Below are 19875 nucleotides of genomic sequence, written 5' to 3'. Positions count from 1 at the left end.
TGCATAGGAGAAGGGGACTTATGGATGAAATTATGGAAAGGGTCAATCACATGATGACCTCCCATCAAGAGTGGTGCAGCGAGCTATTTTCAAGCTTAGGGAGTCGATTGTCATCGGTAGAGGCTGATGTTAAGAGGCTGAAGGGTGAACTCCAATATGCGGAGAAAGATGATACAAGTAACGATGGGGATGCGAATAAAGATGATAAAGAAGAGGAGGAGAAAGATGGGGATACGAAGGAAGGTGATGAAGAAGAGGAGAAAGATGGGGATGCGAAGAAAGGTGATGAAGAAGAGAAAGATGATGAAGAAGGAGGTTTTGATAAGAAAGAAGGAGGTGATGAGAATAAGAAAGAAGAAGGTAATGAGAAGCAAGATAAAGGTGAGGAGACGAAAAAAGGAGAGAAGCAGAAAGAATGTGAGAAGAGAGCAGAAGGTGAGGAGAAAGACGATGAAGAAGCCCAGATATCTGAAATTGAAGATAATCATGGAGGAGGGGAAGAGATTGCGCAGGAGGCAGCATCAATTTCGGTAGTGGATTTAGTACATTGATGTTGAAAATACGACAGGTGCGACATGGGTAGTGGATTTAGTACATTGATGTTGGTATATTCATTTATGTTCCATTTTTTGTGTTAAATAATTAGGCATTATTTCCATAATATTTATGAAAATACGACAGGTACGGCAGACTATATATTCTATCACCTATCGTATTTTAGAAACGACAAACTATATGTTCTGTCGCCTGTCGTATTTATGAAAATACGACAGGTACGACAGACTATATATTCTGTCGCCTATCGTATTTTTTTAATATACGACAGACTATATGTTCTGTCGCCTGTCGTATTTAAAAAAATACGACAGGTTCGACCGATTATGTACTCATTTGGTATTTAAATTGCAACTATGCGACAGATGTAACAACATCATACTACTTCAAGAGTGGAAAGTTTTAACAAAGTACATTAACCTAACAAATAAAGTTTTAAAAGGTTAATTACCCAAACGTCAAAAATAAAGTTTTAATACATCAAGTACATAAACATCACAAATAAAAGTTTTGAAGGGTAAAAGATATAAACTTCAGAAATTAAGTGTCCATATTCCTCGAACAGCTTGCTGCAGAAGTTGAGATATTACTTGGCATCCGTATTGTATTTGGAAGCGGACGATGACAATTCAACCTATTATGACCAGTATTCCCACACCTGCTGCATGTTGTGCGAACTACTTCTTCGCCTTGTGACGGTATTCTGTTTTGACTCTTTGGATGACCCTTAGATGGCTTACTAAGAACTTTAGGGGGCAGAATTCTCATAGGGGGGTCTCAGGTCGACCATTATGATTGGTGACCAACTGGATAAATAGACTCAGCCCATGTCAGTTTCACTTTTTCGTTCGTGTAGTAAGGATTGACCCACTGATATGCATTCGTTAAATTAAATGTTGCAGCACGTGTAGACATGGAATCCCGGATAGTTGCCATCTTCTACATGTACATGTTTTTGAATTCAAATCCACAATCCCACCTTTTAGTCGATCGTCGACGTCAAACATGTGTTGATTGATAGGATGACAAGAACATTTTACAGATTTCAAGACATGTCCTTTTAGTTTTTCTTCGGCCCACTCACACAAAAACGACTAACGTTCGCCTAACATTGAAATGTATAGATATATGTATAAGTTAGAATAAGGGTTATGAAATGATCAACTAAATTGTAAATTAGTTTAGAGCTATAACCTGCTTCATTGCGTCGTTCGTAAAACCACCTTTGAAGGATACACTGTATGAACTCCACTACCATTGTGATCGGTAAACATCTACCTTTCCCCACAGCAGCATTGAATGATTCAGAAATATTTGTCGTCATGATGTTATACCGACAAGTGGAAAAATAGGCACGTGACCATTTCTCTATTCCAACTTGCTCTAAATATGTAGCGGCATCGGGATATAAAGCACGAAGTCAAGTGAATGACTCGTCAAAGTCGGAAGTTCGATATGCTTTTGCAGTCTTCCAAAACACAGCATCTATATTCTTAACGGCCCTGAATCTGGCCTTCACATTTTGTTTCAAATGAAAGCCACAAGCTCCATTTATGGCATTTGGAAAAACCAAATTCGATGCATATTCAATGCTCTTGTGTCTGTCTGATATTATGGCTAGATTTTCAACATCGCCTATACATTCTTTTACTTTGGTCAAAAACCACGTCCATGATTCGTTACTTTCCCTATGTCCAATGGAAAATGCAAGTGGAAAAATCTGGTTGTTACCATCTTTACCAACAACAACAAATAATGTGCCGGGATATTTACCTTTTAAAAAGGTTCCATCAACACAAAAAACAGGACGGATGTGTTCTTTAAATGCTCTAATTGAAGCACCAAAAGCAAGGAAAAAGCATTTGAAGTGGTCATCATCATTAGTTTCAATATGTATCACCATACCGGGGTTCTTAGCCTTCAATGTCGCACAGTAATCTGGTAACAACATGTATGACTCTTCAAGTGAACCACTTTGAGCATCTATGGCCTAATTCCTTGCTCTCTAGGCTTGCATGTAAGAGATGTTAATTTTGTAATCATTTTGAAAATCTTCAGCAATGTTAATTGGTCGGTACACTCGATTCGAGAGATCAAACTTATCTCGAAGCAGTTTGCAAGTAACTCGTTTCCCCGTTTGTCTATAGTGTGGTAATATTTGATCTCTTGGACAAGTGTGTTGATCGTTACCATCCATTCTTCGAAGTCTAAACATTTCAGAACCAGGTATCACAATACCTCTAGCCCGCCATTTACATCTTTCAACATATGTACATCTAAGTTCAAACACTGACTTGTTAGATATGTATACCTTCCATTGGTACACATTCAAGATTGCATGTTTCCCGAGTGCATCTTGCAGTTCTACTTTGTTGGCAAAAATATCATCCACCTTTAAACTGAAGGCACCTTTATCTGTAAGTTTTTTATAGCCAACGCGGGTGCCTTGGGGGCCTCTAGAATCCACCACAATGGATCCGTCATTCTTCTTTGCCTTTTTGATCCTCAGTATATTTTGGGACATGATCAACTTGCTGCTCTATTTTGACACCGCTAGCTTCACTCTGCCGAATAGGTACTTCATAATCATCATCGGGATACGCATCATAATCATCATAACCATCATTGGGATCGTAACCATCATAACCATCATCATCATCATTCCAAATTCAATCCTCCATTATATCATCTAATCCACAGGCGTCAAATTCGTGTGTAGAAGCATGGTTTGATTGTACAAGCACAACTTTTGTTCGTGTCTCTTCTTCTTGGGGCTTCCTCGTCTCCTTACCTTGTATGTCTTTTTATTCATCATTTCTTCATGGTATAAAGATAGCATATAAAGGAATCAAATCAGTCGGATTTATACGACAATAGTCTATAAAAACCATAACATCTTCATCATCTTGAATTGGTGCTACTATTCCAAGAACTTTGTTTGAACCGTATATTGACTTCATGGAGATATGTAGTTTAAAATCGATTGCATCAATACTTACTGAAGTGTACACTTTCGCTTTTAACATTTGCAAATCGATGTTAGTTGCAAAACGGAAAAACTTCGATTGACCGCCCACATATGTCATATCTTTTCGAACGGTTTTCCAATGGCCGTGCCACAATAACATACGGGGAACAGTTCCAAATGACATACTTCTACATTTGAGGAAAAAACACATATTAACAAACAAAAGCGACAAACTTATACTCAGATAGTCTTTCGCACCTTTAAAAAATGTGACAAGATCGACAAGCTTATAATAAGAGAGTCTGTTGCACCCTCAAAAAATGCGACAAAAGCGAAAAGCTTATACTAAGAGAGTTTGTCGCACCCTAAAAAAATACGACAGGTACGACAGGCTCATACTTCTAGATTCTGTCGCACCGTGAAAAAATACAACAAATGCGACAACATTAAAACACCAGGCCATTGTCGCACTATGATAATGTAACATCCCTAAAACCCTAACATATACATCTTCCCACATTCATATATGTTTTCATGATTGAATACATACATTTTAGATTCATCGCATTGTCATTAGAAGTTTCATATGCATAATGCGATTACCGTGCGATTAGTAGACGATTAGTGTATCATTAAGATGTAACGATTGGTTAATTGAGTTAGGACTTAAATGAATGAATGAATGAATTCATATGTCCTAAATTGATTAATTTACACTTTAAGAGGGCTGAATTTGAGGTTTGTGAGCAAGCACGAGGTGTCACCCCAATATTAAGACAAAATACACCTCTTCATTTGCCAAATGATGTGCACAACTCATTCTTTATCTATTCCAGCCACAATTTCGACCAAAGCTTCAGCAAAACCTTCCTTGTTCATACCCTAAACCTCTCCAAAGAAAAATCTTCCAATTTCTTCCATTTTCAAACCAAACAAGTCAAGTTAGGAAGCATACTAGGTGATAGACACAAGTTGAAGGTTAGTATGCTGTTTTAGCTTGTTTTCTATGAGTTTGAAATTCTGAAATACCTAGATATTATCATAGGATTTGTTGTGGATGAGTTTTGATTGAGTTTGTTGAGTTTTGGTGTTGTTTGAATTGGTTTTAGGCTGTCCAAATGAAAGATATGTATCAAGTGCCCTAAACAGAAATCTAGGGTACTGCTTTCAGTCATTTTGGAGCATGTTTTTCATATTGATATTCTTCGAATTTGAAGATACATAAAGAATAACATATGTTTCTATATGTGTTATGAAACCCTCTGTAAAATATGGGACTTTAATTCCATATATAGATGAAGAAAACCTAGATGGAACATGACTGCCTCGAAATTAAATGTCATGTGAGGCAGCCATGTTGATGTAGCATTTTGAGGATATTAGATTCATAATTTGAGAAAGGTTATTTATACAAAAGTGTTCCTAACTACTTGAAGTATATTTCTGTAAAAGGTTTTGGCAATCCATTGTGTTTAGTGTGAGATAGGTTGAGTGCATTATGGTAGATGCAAATCTGGATAGTCTGTTTCTTGGCTGGAAACAGGATAGAATCATTTTGCATGCCATATATTGTGTAGACGTGATATTAAAGTGAATTTTGGATATGTTATACCCATATATGTCTAGTTTCAGTAGGTTCAAGAATCAGGGAATTTGGATTAATATAGAGAAAGTTATGACAAAATGTGTGCAAGTAGGTCATGTGATGATCTAAGACAAAAGGATTAGATTGCATGAACTTTGTGGAGTTAGTGTCTTGTAAATCATATAGCATTCATTAGTTTATATTTTTTATTAAGTTTATGTTAAGGCTAATTGTATAAATGTTATGTGACATTAGGAGGGCAAGGTGCAATTGAACGCACACCCGATCGTGTTGAATAGATCGAACCAAGTGCGACGGTAAGCATATTGCTTATATATGTGTATGAATGTATTGTGCCTTGTGACTTGTTGAGTGTGAGATGTGGTTGAATCTGATGTGAATGATGTGGATAATGTTTGAGTGTTTGTGATACGTCATGATTGATAAGAAAGTGATATGATTGAGTATGTTGCAGTGTTATGAGTAAATACGGCATGTTGAGCCTTGTGCACATACTGGAACTGGATAATGGTTGGATTATAAATGAATATAAGCTTGCTTAGATGGATATGTGAAATGGTCCAAGTTGAGAGTGCTATCCGAATATTGTGAGCCGAAAGCACATGTGTTGAGATATATGAGAACGTGAGTTGAGTGTAACTCCTCCGTACAGATGATTGTATTCCGAATTTAGTGAGCCGGAATACAGATTGGGCCCAAGGACCATTTTAAATAGATTGTCTAAGTATAGCAAGGCCTTACTTACTAAAATAAGTATATTACTATAATAAGTGAAACAAGTGAATATCTTTCTATTGATAATTCTAACTTGGTACTAATGATATATTTTGATCTGTGTTCTTTACATTACTTTTGTATACATATATGCGTAATATGATTATTGAGTAGGCAGCTCACCCCTTGCCAACAGATTTTACAGGTTAGGAGGAGTTCTTCTTGCTTAAGGTCGCACCGGCAGTGTCAGTCCATTCTCATCTAGGCATTTTGGAGTCTTGTGATGTACTTTTGTTTTGTAAATCCTCTATGTAGGATAATGACTTAAATGTGTATTGTAAATGCTTTCTCTTATGTATAATATGTAAAGTTTATATGAGATTAAAGTTTATATGATTGAGAATTGAAAGCATGTCTATAACTGATATTGTGTGAGATATCATGTGATCCAAGTGAGGGGGTTACAGATAACATCGGGATTTTATCCCAGGGATCAAAGAGGATATTTGCCAAAACGACCACGTATTGGGGACGGCCCGAGAAGCAATGGCGTATCAGGTAAGACATCCGGATGGCGGATCACCTAAACTCCGCCACGTGAGATCCATAGTCAAACCTATGGATGACCCGCCGTTATGCCTCGATCCGCCCATCGAGAGATAAAACCGATTCCCAATAAAGGCAATTAATGAGTCATTAATGAGCTAACGGCCATACTTAAAGGAAACCTGTAACCGCCATTAATGAGGTATTATGGTGACTTTCGGATCACTGGAAGTTACGATCTCTATGACTATAAATAGCTCGCATCCCAGGCTATCAAGGTACATTCACTCACACTCACAAACCCTACTTCGTCCATTCAGTTTATTCATCTCTATCATACTGACTTTGGCATCTGATCTTCCCCCGGTCGAACCCAACGACGCCCCCATAGGGACGGAAGGTAACCAGAAATTCTCTACTAGTCATCAATTGGTACGGTGAATGTGGAACCCTAACCAAATAAGGGTTTCGTTCATATTATAAGACATGACTAGTGGAGGGTCTAATCCCTCAACAGGGACTGAAACGCCATCAGTAACACCATCAACCAATCCTGTTACAAACACTGATTCTGAAGCTCCAACTGTGCATGATGAGAGGAGTATGTCGCCTGACTCTTTTCTTGAAATTTGTGCGGGGTCCGTTGGAAGAGAGTATGGTCCTGAGATGGAGAGCCGATTAAGGTCGTACATGCTAATTCCTCCATTTAACCTTCGGCATTCAGCGCCAACTCCTACGGCATCCCAATGGCAAAATGTAGCTCTAGGAGCAAACTCACGTGATTCATCATTTTTTCAATCTCAACCTGTGGACTCCACAGTGATTACTTCTGTGGGAGCCAGTGACCCACCACTAAATCGCCGGCTATTTTCGGATGGAGCGGAAGGAAGTCAGAGGAATGACCAAACTTTTCCTGAGGGATCCGCAAACCCAAGGATTAACATTGGCGGGTCTCGAGCTCCTAATAACGCGCTGCCGAATCCCCCAGATGGCGGACCCGGGGGTCGAAGACACAAAAAGCGTAAGAAGGCGAATGGCAAGGGGCGATCTAAGTCTCCCTCTCACCTAAGGCATAGATCGTCTCAGCGAGGTAGATCTCCTCCACCCCCAGAGCGAAGAAGGAGTAAGAGGCCAATTGAGGTACCTCGTCAGGATAGGCAACACCCGCCACCAAATCAGGGAGAATATGGGCAGGCTCCTCCGGGAGGACGAGGAGGAAGTGATTCACCATCGGATCCATCGTCTGATTCCAGTTCTTCGTCTTCTCCGAGTAGATCTCCGCGTAGGGGACGTCCTGGGGAGAATCACGGAAATATGGCGGAGCTGATTAGAGCAGAGGTACGCCGCCAGAATGAAGAGAATGCTAGGCATAACCCGTTCGCCAATCGCGATTCGCCTTTCACTGCGTGGATAGAGGCTGAGGAAACTGAGAGGCACTTTAAGATCCCTAACATTCAAGTCTACTCAGGTGAGGATAATCCCGAGGCCCATGCAAGAAAGTATCGCATGCTGCTTGGCCTTAATCGGGATAGTGAGGCAGTATTGTGTCGAATGTTCATCACAACGCTCAAAGGTCCAGCCTACGACTGGTTCCAATCTCTTCCCCCAGGATCGATAGATAGTTGGGATCAGTTAAGTCAAGAATTTTGTGCGAAGTTCGCCGGATGCATTCCCCAGTGGTTAAATCAAGGAAGCTCTTTGAGTTAAAGCAAAAAGAGAATCAACCCCTTCGGGAGTATGTCGACAATTTCAACAAATTGTGTATCCGCATTGTAGATGTGGATGTCTCTATGGCGGTAGAAGCTTTGGTGAAAAACACAACATGTAAGAGCCTGCAAGAGGATTTGATCAGAACTAACCACGAAATATGGCAAAATTAATAGAAAGATGCAAGGATTTCATGGAAGTAGATGACATCCACAGGGAGTCTGTATCTCCGCCAAAGAGGGACAAAGGCGAATCTCGTAGATGGGACAAAGAGAAAGACAAACATCATGATTCATCATCCAGGAGCAGGCGTCGAGGCTCTAAGAACAAATCGACATACACGCCATCGTTTACACCATTAAACGCCTCCAAAAGCGAAGTGCTAATGTGGATAGAGAACATCCAGCACAAACGGAGCATTTCATACCCCGAACCAAAAGGGGGGAGTACACCAACACAGGAAAAAATCCCAAAAATTATTACAAGTATCATAGGAGGAATGGTCATGATACGGACGCGTGCTGGGAGTTGGCAGGGAGATAGAAAGACTTATAGAGAGGGGAAAGTTGGACAGGTTCGTCCAAAATGATAACAAGAAAGGAGATAGTGATAAATCAAGAGATGATCCTAAAAAGAAGGCAAAAGGGACCATCAATGTCATAGCGGGCGGACCAGGATATCAACCTGTGCTGAAGAAGGCAAAAACCACCGCTATAGACAGGGCATCCCTCAATCGCCCTTTTGTGGACGTAGGCCTAGAGATTTCCCCTCATGCAGACGATCTGGTCATTACCATGATGGTAGAAGGATGGGAGATGAAAAGAGTAATAATTGACACCGGTAGTTCATGCAACGTCATTACAAGAGGGGCATTCGCCAAGCTTATGGTCGATCCTGTCCAAGTGGAAACCACCATTATAGACATTCTAGGAGTAACAGGACACACAATCCAAACGAAAGGACAGGTAACGTTAGATTGCGAGTTGGCAGATGAAGATCAAGTCTGGAAGGGTGATCTGGAGTTCTCCATTATAGATGGTCAATTGGCTTATAATATCATCCTGGGACGACCTTTCATCTCAGAAGCGGCGGCTCTCATCTCCATTCGCCACTTAACCATTTACATCCCCACGGCCAAGGGAGGAGTAATGATCAAAGGAAACCAAAAAGTTGCTTAGGAGACATATTCGGCATCCTTGATGATCCGCCCACAGTCTAAGGATGAAGAAGAGAAGGACCTGGCCACAATGGCTCTGGGTGAAACAGAAATGTACCTTATGGCAGATGAAAAGCAGGTACGGATTGCTAGGGGGCTAAAAGGAGAGATTAAGGAAGCTATTACAAAGGTTCTCCGTGAGTCGGATGATGTTTTTGCATGGAAGGATGAAATCCTCCCAGGGATTAGTTCGGATGTGATCACTCATAAACTCAATATCGCCAAGGACGCGGTCCCGATAGCATAAAAACGGAGGAATCATGGTCTTGAGAGACAGAAAGTAATAAAAGAAGAGATTTCTAAGCTTAAAAAGGCAGACGCCATTGAAGAAGTACTTTACACGCAGTGGCTAGCAAATGTGGTACTAGTCAAAAAAGCAGACGGATCGTACCGCATGTGTATTGACTTCACAGATCTCAATAAAGCTTGTCCCAAAGACAACTACCCACTACCGTGTATTGATATTATAGTAGATGGGACCGCGGGACACGCCATGTATTCCTTCACTAACGTGAAGTCGAGCTATCACCAGATCCCGATGGAGCCTTCTGACAGGATCAAAACTTCGTTCGTGACTCACCAGGAGACCTATTGCTTTAAGGTCATGCCCTTTGGGCTTAAAAATGCAGGGGCAACCTACCAACGGATGATGAACAAAATATTCGAAGACAGCAAAGGTGATAACTTTTCTGTCTACGTGGATGATATGATCATGAAGAGTACCATTGTGGAGAAGCATGCCGATGACATAAAAGAGGTCCTAGGAGTACTCCGTCATCATAACATTAAATTGAATCCAGAGAAATGTACCTTTGGGGCGACGTATGGAAAATTCCTGGGATTCATGATCAGCCAGAAAGGGGTGAGCCCAAACCCAGACAAGATCAAAGCTGTCTTAGATATGAAGACACCGCAGAACGTTAGAGAGGTACAGCGTCTTAATGGGCGTATTGTGGCCTTGGGCAGGTTCATCTCATGCTCAGCTCGTAGGTGTCAACCCTTCTATGAGGTGATTAAAAAGCAAAAGGTGTTCGAGTGGAATACTGATTATAAGCAAGCTTTTGAAGGGATCAAACGCTTCCTCACGGAACCACCCCTGATGAGCCGGCCCTTGAAAGGTGAGAATCTTTACATGTACGTTTCTATTACAGATAAAGCAATTTGTACAGTCATGATAAGGGAAGAAGATGGCCAGCAGTATCCAATCTACTACGTGAGCAAAGTATTAAAAGACGCTGAAACCAGATATTCAAAACTGGATAAAATGGCACTGGCCATTGTCACCACCTCGATACGCCTCAGACCCTACTTTCAGGCTCTTACGGTCATAGTCCGCACTAGTATACCTATGAGGAAAGTGTTGCAAAAGCCAGAAACTTCAGGGAGATTGATGGAGTGGGCAATCCGCTTGGGAGAATTTGACGTTCGTTATGAAAGTAGGTCCGCCCTGAAGAGCCAAGTCTTGGCAGATTTTGTGAACGAATTCACTGAAGAAGGCGTGAATCTCCCTAAATCCTAGGTCGAAGAATGGACGATGTACACTGATGGGGCTTCTTCGGTTGAGGGTGCAGGTATAGGCATCGTGATCAAAGGGCCGCAATATATAAAACTGCACTATGCTGCAAAATTGGACTTCCTCATAACCAACAATGCAGCAGAGTACGAGGCCCTAATATTGGGACTACGCCTGTTAAAAGAAATTACTCCCGAGCGGATCGTGATCTATAGTGATTCCAAGTTAATGGTCAACCAGGTAATTAAAAATTTTGAGGTGAAAGATGACATCCTGGCCAAATATGTTGAAGAGGTCAAAAAGTTGTTAAACTACCTCGAAGTCAAAGAAACCAAGTGGGAGCTAGTCCATGTGCCTCGAGGATCTAACACAGAGGCTGATCATCTAGCTAAAATGGCTTCAAGCAAGGAGCATTGGGCGGACCTACAGTGCCCGTTCGAGGTCAAGATAGCACCGGCATTCGCCTTAGAAACAGTATCCCTACTTACATCCGTTGAAAGTGATTGGAGATCGCCGATCCGCCAGTACCTGGTAGATGGAACTTTGCCTCAGGACAAGGAAGAAGCTCGACGGACGGTAAGAAAAGAAGCTTATTTCTCCATGATAAATGATTGTCTATACAGAAAGTCTTTTGGGCATCCCTGGTTGAAATGTATCGAGATAGAAGAGGGACAACAGATCCTCAAGGAATTGCATGAGGGCACTTGTGGAGCCCATGAAGCATCTGCTTCCATTTTGAAGAAATCCAGGTTAGCAGGATTTTACTGGCCCACTGCGGAACTTGATGCCCAAAAGCTGGTGGAGTCCTGTCATAATTGTCAAGTCCATGCAAACGAGTCTCACACAGCTAAGCACCTACAAAAACCCATTGTGGAAGGACGACCCTTTGCCACATGGGGGATCGACATTGTTGGCCCATTCCCCCCTACCAAGAGACAAAGGAAGTATGTTGTGGTAGCTGTGGATCACTTTACAAAATGGGTTGAGGCCGAAGCTGTCTCCTCCATAAATACCGAGCGGATGATCGAGTTTGTCAGAGACAATATAGTTGGAAGATTCGTAGTTCCTCACACGATTATTACTGACAACAGGACGCTGTTTGTTAAGCCCAAAATATACCTAAAATATCATACATAAATACATTAAATTTACATTAAAATCGTGCTAATTATATTCCTTTGGAATACTTTTACGTCTTTATTTACTTCTTTGATGCAAGGTACTTAATTATTTGGTTAAATCCAAATAGGAGCGAAAACGAAGCCAAAACGGAGCTAAAATGGAGGCAAAACCTAAAAAACGTACCAAGAATGCATATCAGTCAGAAGAACGCTCAAGGAGGACGAAAAGCAGTCGAGAGACAGGGAAACATCTCTCTGTCGCGACTGAGATTTTGAGAATCTCAGTCGCGACTTGCGGAGGCCAGCTCGGGAGAAAAATGAAGTTTTCACTCGTCCCTATACCCCCTATCGCGACTGAGATTTTCAGAATCTCAGTCGTGACAGCGAACCCTTCTGCACACAAAACACATGTTTAAATCGGAAAAACGCGTCTGTTCGTTCGGATAAAAGCAACCCTTCACCAGCGGACACGACCCGTCATTTACAACCCTTCAACAACTATAAATAAGTGATCCATTTCAAGAAATCAAGGTTGGAAAAAGTTAGAGAAATTAGAGAAGAAAGTTATTATGTTGAGTTTCTGATTCAGAAAAGAATCAGAAAGTTTAGATTTCATTTCTATGTAAACAATCATGCTGTACACGAATTGTTATTAGATTAGTTATAAACAGTATTAGTTTAGTTTTCATTCTGGTAGTGGACGAGATCAGTCTCTATTCCGAAGATCCAGCGAGAAGAATTGACGGTTGAAGCGTATGAGGTTTGACGAACCTACGGAGTTTGAGAGAAAGATTGACGACCCGGATCTCAAAGTTTTCGTTACAATGCTATCCAAGTTTCTACTTCTCTGTTAACTTGTGAAAATTCACATTTCATTAATGATATACTTATTTATTCAATACATTCTTACTGTTGTTATTTTGATATCGTTCTGACAAAATGATTTTCAAAATGATAAATCGGTGTTTTTATTAAAACGTTCTATTCCATCTTATTCATATAAGAACTTTGTTGAACACTTGACAGATTTAGTTTTTATGGATGACATGATCGCTGATCGCGGCTTATCAGACATAAAACACTAGTTTGATTAAGGTAGGAATCACCTCAACATCAGGGGGATTTCTATGGTTCGAAGCCATTTAATTGAATAAATCGCTATATTGTTACATGTCCATAATCTTACAAAGTTAAAGTTGTTTTCTTTGCTTTATGAAAATAAGTTCTATTTTATTCCAATTGCGGAAATATCTGTCCTGTAATCAAAACCACAAAGACGGAACTGTTCTCTAAACTCAATATAATCCTTCTATCTAATCCTAATTTACCAAAACCAATTCAATCAATTAAACGATATTCTTTTGTTAAACCTAAACACGTGACTAAACCGAATTAAATAAAGTTTTAGTTAAAAAGCGTTCTCTGTGGGTTCGATATCTTTTATTACTACAAGCGTATACCGTGCACTTGCGGAAATCGCTCAACAAGTTTTTGGCGCCGTTGCCGGGGAACGCCAAAATTTTTGACAAAATTTTAAATTTTTCGTGTTTTATTTCGAATCTAGGTTTAAACATACTTATTTTAACTTTTATAATTTAATAGTTTTCATTTACTAATTTATTTATTTTTCAAAATTCTGTTTTGTAGGTAGTTTCGGTTCGTGCAAGATTTCAGGTTCATGCGCAGTTCTCGAAGTTCAGGCATTGTACCAGACCCTATAGACCCAGAAATTGAGAAAACCATTAGGAAGAACAAGAAAAATAAGAAAAACAAAAATAAGACCCCAGTAAAAACATATACCGAGCCAGAAAAAATGGCAAACCCACCAACACTTATGGAATACGCTAGGCCAGGTGTGGCCGGTGTAACCAATAGTATCGTTAGACCCAGAATCACCGCAAACCAATTTGAAATTAAGCCAGCTTTGCTTAATATGTTGCAAAATAATGTAACATTTTACGGGTTACCTAACGAAAATCCTAACACCCACTTAACAAATTTCCTTGAAATTTGTGACACTTTTAAAATTCCAGATGTGACTGCAGAAGCAATCAAACTTCACCTCTTTCCCTTCACCTTGAAGGACAGAGCCAAAGAATGGTTAACTTCTATGCCAGCCGCAACTTTTGCCACTTGGGAACAATTAGCCCAAGCGTTTTTATCTAAATATTTTCCTTTAGCAAAAACCGCAAGAGTCATAAAGGAGTTAACATCTTTTTCTCAAAATGACAATGAGACTCTTTATGAAACTTGGAAACGTTTTAAAGAACTTCAACGTTTATGCCCACACCACCAATTACCCGCTGAACTTTTAATGCAAACATTTTACAATGGACTAAATCCTACAACTAGGGGTTCATTAGATGCTATGTCGGGAGGGCTATTTATGAAGAAAACATCAGCCCAAGCGAGAGAACTTTTGGAGGAAATGGCAATCAACAGCAGTATGTGGCCCGCGGAACGTGGACATATGCCGGTGGCAAAACCATCATCCTCAACCACACCATCAGTTAAAGGTATAGTTGAACTTGATCCAGTCGCGATGCTACAAGCCCAATTTTCTTCTTTATCGCACAAAATTGACAAGTTTATGGCACCACGCGATACCAATGGTAATCCAGTCCAAACGGATATGGACTACGAAAATATGAGTGAGATCGAACAGGTAAATTTTGTCCAAGAGCAAAACCAAACTAATAATCCTTATTCTAATACCTATAATGCTGGATGGAGGAATCATCATAACTTTAACTGGAAAGATAACAGTAACAATAATGCCAGTGCTAATCAAAATCGTACCACTAATTATCAAAATCAGTCAAGAGATACGATTAGCACTTTATCTTCTAAAATCGACAAGTTTATAGATGCTATCAGTGGAAAAATAAGTAATCACGACGATGGTTTTAAACGGATCGAAAATAAATTCGATCAGCTTATTAAAAACCACTCATCTAGCATCCATAATTTGGAGATTCAAATTGGTCAACTTGCTAAATCAATTCCATCCCGAAAAGAGGGAAGTCTTCCCAACCATACGAAAGAAAATCCGAAAGAGCAGGTGAAGGCTATTACTCTTCGTTCAGGAAAAAATTATCAAGGGCCTGAAATGCCCAAAGATGTAACATTACCGGGAACTGATTTACCAAAGTCCAAAGAAGATATCTTAAACACAAATAATTCACCATCTGACGCAGGTACCAAAACTTTTGTACCCAAACCACCTTTTCCATACAAAGTCCGAAATAAGGACTATGATAAACAACTTCTAACGTTTTTGGATAAACTTAAAAATTTGCACATCAATTTGACATTTATGGATGCAATCACACAAATTCCTAACTACGGTAAGTTTTTAAAAGATTTGATTTCAAAGAAAATCAGTTGGGAAGGAATTTCATCCATTTCGTTAACTGAAGACTGTAGTTCAATAGTATCAAGTAATTTGCCCACTAAACTCAAGGATCCCAGATGTTTTACTATTCTGTGTAAGTTGGGAGATATTGAATTCCCAAGTTGTCTTTGTGATTTAGGAGCAAGTATAAACTTAATGCCATTGTCTATTTTTAACAAGTTAGGTTTAGAAGAAGATATTAAACGTACCAATATGGTTTTGCAATTAGCGGATCAAACCACTAAAAGGCTGTATGGTATAATTGAAGATGTTTTAGTCAAAGTCGATAAATTTATTTTTCCTACCGATTTTGTTATATTAGACTTTGCATATGATGTAAATTGCCCTTTAATTTTCGGTAGACCGTTTATGAACACGGGACGCGCTCTAGTAGATGTGTCGGAAGGGAAGGTAGTTTTAAGGATAGGAGAAGATAAGGTCGAGTTTAACATGAACAAAGCGATGAAATACCCTATGGAGGAATTCGCTTGTATGAAACTTGATTTAGTCGAGGAATGTGTCAATGATGTAATTCAAAGTGAAGAAATGATTGAACCTATAATAGATGAGGAATTAGATGATAAGGACCCAGAGCCTTTGATTAGAGAAGATGGACCAGTTCCGCCTTCAATTGTAACACCCCCTAAATTAGAACTTAAAGAGTTACCCAGTCATTTGAGGTACGCTTTCTTAGGCGAAGGCGATTCTCTACCTATAATTATTTCTAACAAATTAACAAGCGATCAAGAAGAAAAATTGAAAGAAGTTGTTAGAAATAGGATAGGAAGTATGGGATGGCAAATTTCAGACCTAAAAGGAATTAATCCTAGTATAGTAATGCATAGAATTCACTTAGAAGAGGATAAGCCACCTAAAGCGGATAGGCAAAGACGCTTAAATCCGAACATTAAAGAAGTAGTCAAAAATGAAATTACTAAACTTTTAGACAATGGAATCATTTATCCGATCTCGGATAGTGAATGGGTTAGTCCAATCCATTGTGTACCTAAAAAGGGAGGCATAACTGTTGTAAGAAATGATGAAGGTGAAATGATACCTACACGAACCACCACTGGTTGGAGGGTTTGTATAGACTATAGGAACCTAAATAAAGCTACTAGGAAAGATCATTTTCCTCTACGTTTCATTGATCAAATGATCGAAAGGATAGCCGGTCATGCATTTTACTGTTTCCTAGACGGTTACTCCGGATTCTTTCAAATTTACATTTACCCGGATGACCAAGATAAAACAACCTTCACATGTCCTTACGGAACATTTGCATATAGGAGAATGCCTTTTGGTCTATGTAATGCACCAGCAACATTTCAACGTTGTATGACAGCAATTTTTAATGACTTCATTGAAGACATAATGGAAGTTTTCATGGATGATTTTTCAGTTTATGGAGATTCTTTCGATGCATGTTTACAAAACTTAGATAAAGTATTGTCTAGATGTGAGGAAACGAATTTAGTATTAAATTGGGAAAAATGTCATTTCATGGTAGACGAAGGAATTGTTTTAGGTCATAAGATTTCTGAAAAAGGTTTAGAAGTGGACAGAGCAAAGACTTCAGTTATAGAAAAATTACCCCCACCAACCACTGTTAAGGGAGTAAGATCATTTTTGGGTTATGCAGGTTTTTACAGAAGGTTTATAAAGAACTTTTCTGTAATCTCCAAACCACTTACTAATTTGCTTATGAAGGATTCAACTTTTGATTTTAATAAGGATTGTTTACAAGCTTTCAATACTTTGAAAACGGCTTTAGTCAGTACACCTATAATATCGAAACCCGATTGGAATCTACCTTTCGAAATTATGTGTGATGCGAGTGACTTAGCTGTAGGATGTGTATTAGGTCAAAGGAAGGATAAGAAACTTCATGTTATATATTATGCGAGTCACACTTTGTCCGGTGCACAGCTAAATTACACCACAACTGAAAAAGAAATGTTAGCAGTAGTTTTTGCATGTGATAAGTTCCGATCTTATTTGTTAGGATCTAAAGTCATCATTTATACTGATCATGCAGCTTTACGATATTTATTTGCTAAGAAAGATGCGAAACCACGTCTTATTAGATGGGTTTTACTATTGCAAGAATTCGACATTGAGATTAAAGACAAAAAGGGAGTTGAAAACATGGTCGCCGATCATCTATCAAGACTTGAGGATGAAAACGGTCCCATCGGTGAAACATCAGACATTCGAGATGATTTCCCTGATGAACATCTCATGCAAGTACAAAGTGTCATAGCTCCATGGTATGCGGATATAGCCAATTACTTAGCCGCACATGTTGTGCCAGATGGATTGACTTCTCAGCAAAAGAAGAAATTCTTTTCAGAAGTTAAGAAATATTTTTGGGAAGATCCATTCTTGTTCAAAACATGCGGCGATGGAATATTTAGGAGATGTGTTAGTGAGTTTGAATATGACTTTATAATGTTAGAATGTCATGTTAGCGCTTACGGAGGTCATAATAGCGTAAGCAAAACAGCAGCTAGAATACTTGAATGCGGATTCTTTTGGCCTACTCTGTTTAAAGATGTCCGTTCATTTATTATCCGCTGTGATAAGTGTCAAAGAACAGGGAATATAGGAAGGAAAGATGAGATGCCTCTTACGAACATATTGGAAGTTGAAATCTTCGACGTATGGGGAATTGATTTCATGGGTCCTTTTCCTCCTTCTTTTGGCAAAAATTACATATTAGTAGCCGTAGATTATGTTTCAAAATGGGTTGAAGCAATTGCAACCCCGACAAATGATTCTAAAGTAGTTGTTAAGTTTTTAAATTCAATATTCTATCGATTTGGAGTTCCTAGGGTTATGGTAAGCGACAGTGGTACCCATTTCGTAAATAGAGCTTTTGAGTCACTTATGAGAAAATACGGAGTACACCATCGTATCTCTACACCGTAGCATCCTCAAACGAATGGTCAAGCAGAAATTTCAAATAGAGAACTCAAATGGATACTTGAGAAAACAGTTTCGTCTTCTAGAAGAGACTAGGCACATAAACTTAACGATGCATTATGGGCATACCGTACTGCATTTAAAACGCCTATCGGGATGACACCTTATAGATTAGTCTATGGTAAAGCTTGTCATTTGCCGGTTGAATTAGAACATAAAGCATATTGGGCTATAAAAACCCTTAATTATGATTTGCAAAGCGCGGGGAAAAAGCGTTTGTTTGACTTAAACGAGTTGGATGAATTACGCTATTTGTCCTACGAAAATGCAAGAATTTATAAGGAGAAAATTAAAAAGTGGCATGATGCCAAAATCAAAATTAAAAACTTTAATGTTGGAGATAAGGTCTTACTTTTTAATTCGAGATTAATTATTTCCAGGTAAGCTAAAATCTAGATGGGCTGGACCATTTTTGGTTGTTAATACATTTGATTACGGAACATTGGAGCTAGAAAAGTCTAATGGCGAACGATTTAAGGTCAATGGTAATCGTTGCAAGATTTACTTCGACGGAGCTCCAATTCAAGCAATTGAATCCGTGGATAAATTTTATGAAAATTAATTTCTTTAGTTTTCATGTTTTAATTTATAGTTTTTTTTTATTTTATGTTCGTAATTTTAATTTATTTATTTATTTTTTTTTAATTTTAATTACTTTAATTTTTATTTATTTTTATATATTTATTTTTTGTGTACGAATGAGTTTTGTTAACATTAAAATTTTAATTTAGTCATGTTTTGAAAATGATTTCATTAAGTATTAAGTGTTATTGAGAAATTAAATATGCAGAAATCTCAGTTGAGATTTTTTCATATTCCAGGATTTGGAAATCTCAGTTGAGATTCCGAAAATCTCAGTTGAGATTTTCTGTCTTTTTAGAATTGAAATAACTGTAAGGGATTACAGTCTTCCTTCTTTAAAATTTCTGTCAGTTGAATCAAAGAGGTATCACTTTGACACCTTTTTCTTTCTAACACACACAACCTTTCACTTATAGGATTTATATATTCCTGTAGGATCAGACTTCTTCCATTTTATTTCATCTTTCTGAATTTCTTTCTCAAATTCTCAAATCCTACAGACTTCATTTTCTTTTCTCTCACAGACATGACTAAGTCTCTGAAACATGTTCAAAACCACACTTCTTCTCAAAAAGGGAAAGTTGATATCTCCGATCGATATGGTGCATGGTTTCCCATTTATAACCATGATGAGGGGAAACGCTTTATGCAATTCAGATATGCTCAGTTCTTTGGCATAATGTATCTGGACGAGTTTCTGAACGAGGAACTCGGGATAAGCGAAGACATTGATCGCTATCTGACTAATTTGGGTTGGACCAAATTTGTTTCTATAAAATTTCCTATAATTGGAAATTGGGTTCTGGAATTTTTCTCCACCGTTAGGTTCGTCAACAAGAGACGTGTTCGTCTCAGTTTTCGTTGTGAGGGGGAGGTATTCACTTTTGGATATCCAGAACTACATAATTGGTTTGGATTTCCACCCCGAGACACAACTCAACACCATCCTGGAAGGGATATGACTTCTA

The 19875-nt window shown here is 38.9% G+C and overlaps 1 non-coding gene across 1 annotated transcript; it reads right to left on the bottom strand.

Annotated features, from left to right (window-relative positions):
- Positions 1-14137: 14137 nt before the first annotated feature.
- Positions 14138-14244, bottom strand: LOC136216197 (small nucleolar RNA R71). The gene has a single exon (XR_010683187.1). It is a non-coding gene; the product is annotated as a small nucleolar RNA R71 (small nucleolar RNA).
- Between the last annotated feature and the right edge of the window lie 5631 nt (positions 14245-19875).

Source organism: Euphorbia lathyris, chromosome 1, assembly GCF_963576675.1.
Source record: "Euphorbia lathyris chromosome 1, ddEupLath1.1, whole genome shotgun sequence".
Classification (NCBI taxonomy): Eukaryota; Viridiplantae; Streptophyta; class Magnoliopsida; order Malpighiales; family Euphorbiaceae; genus Euphorbia; species Euphorbia lathyris.
Note: the sequence above shows the minus strand (reverse complement) of the source record. Positions and strands in the feature narration are given on the sequence as shown.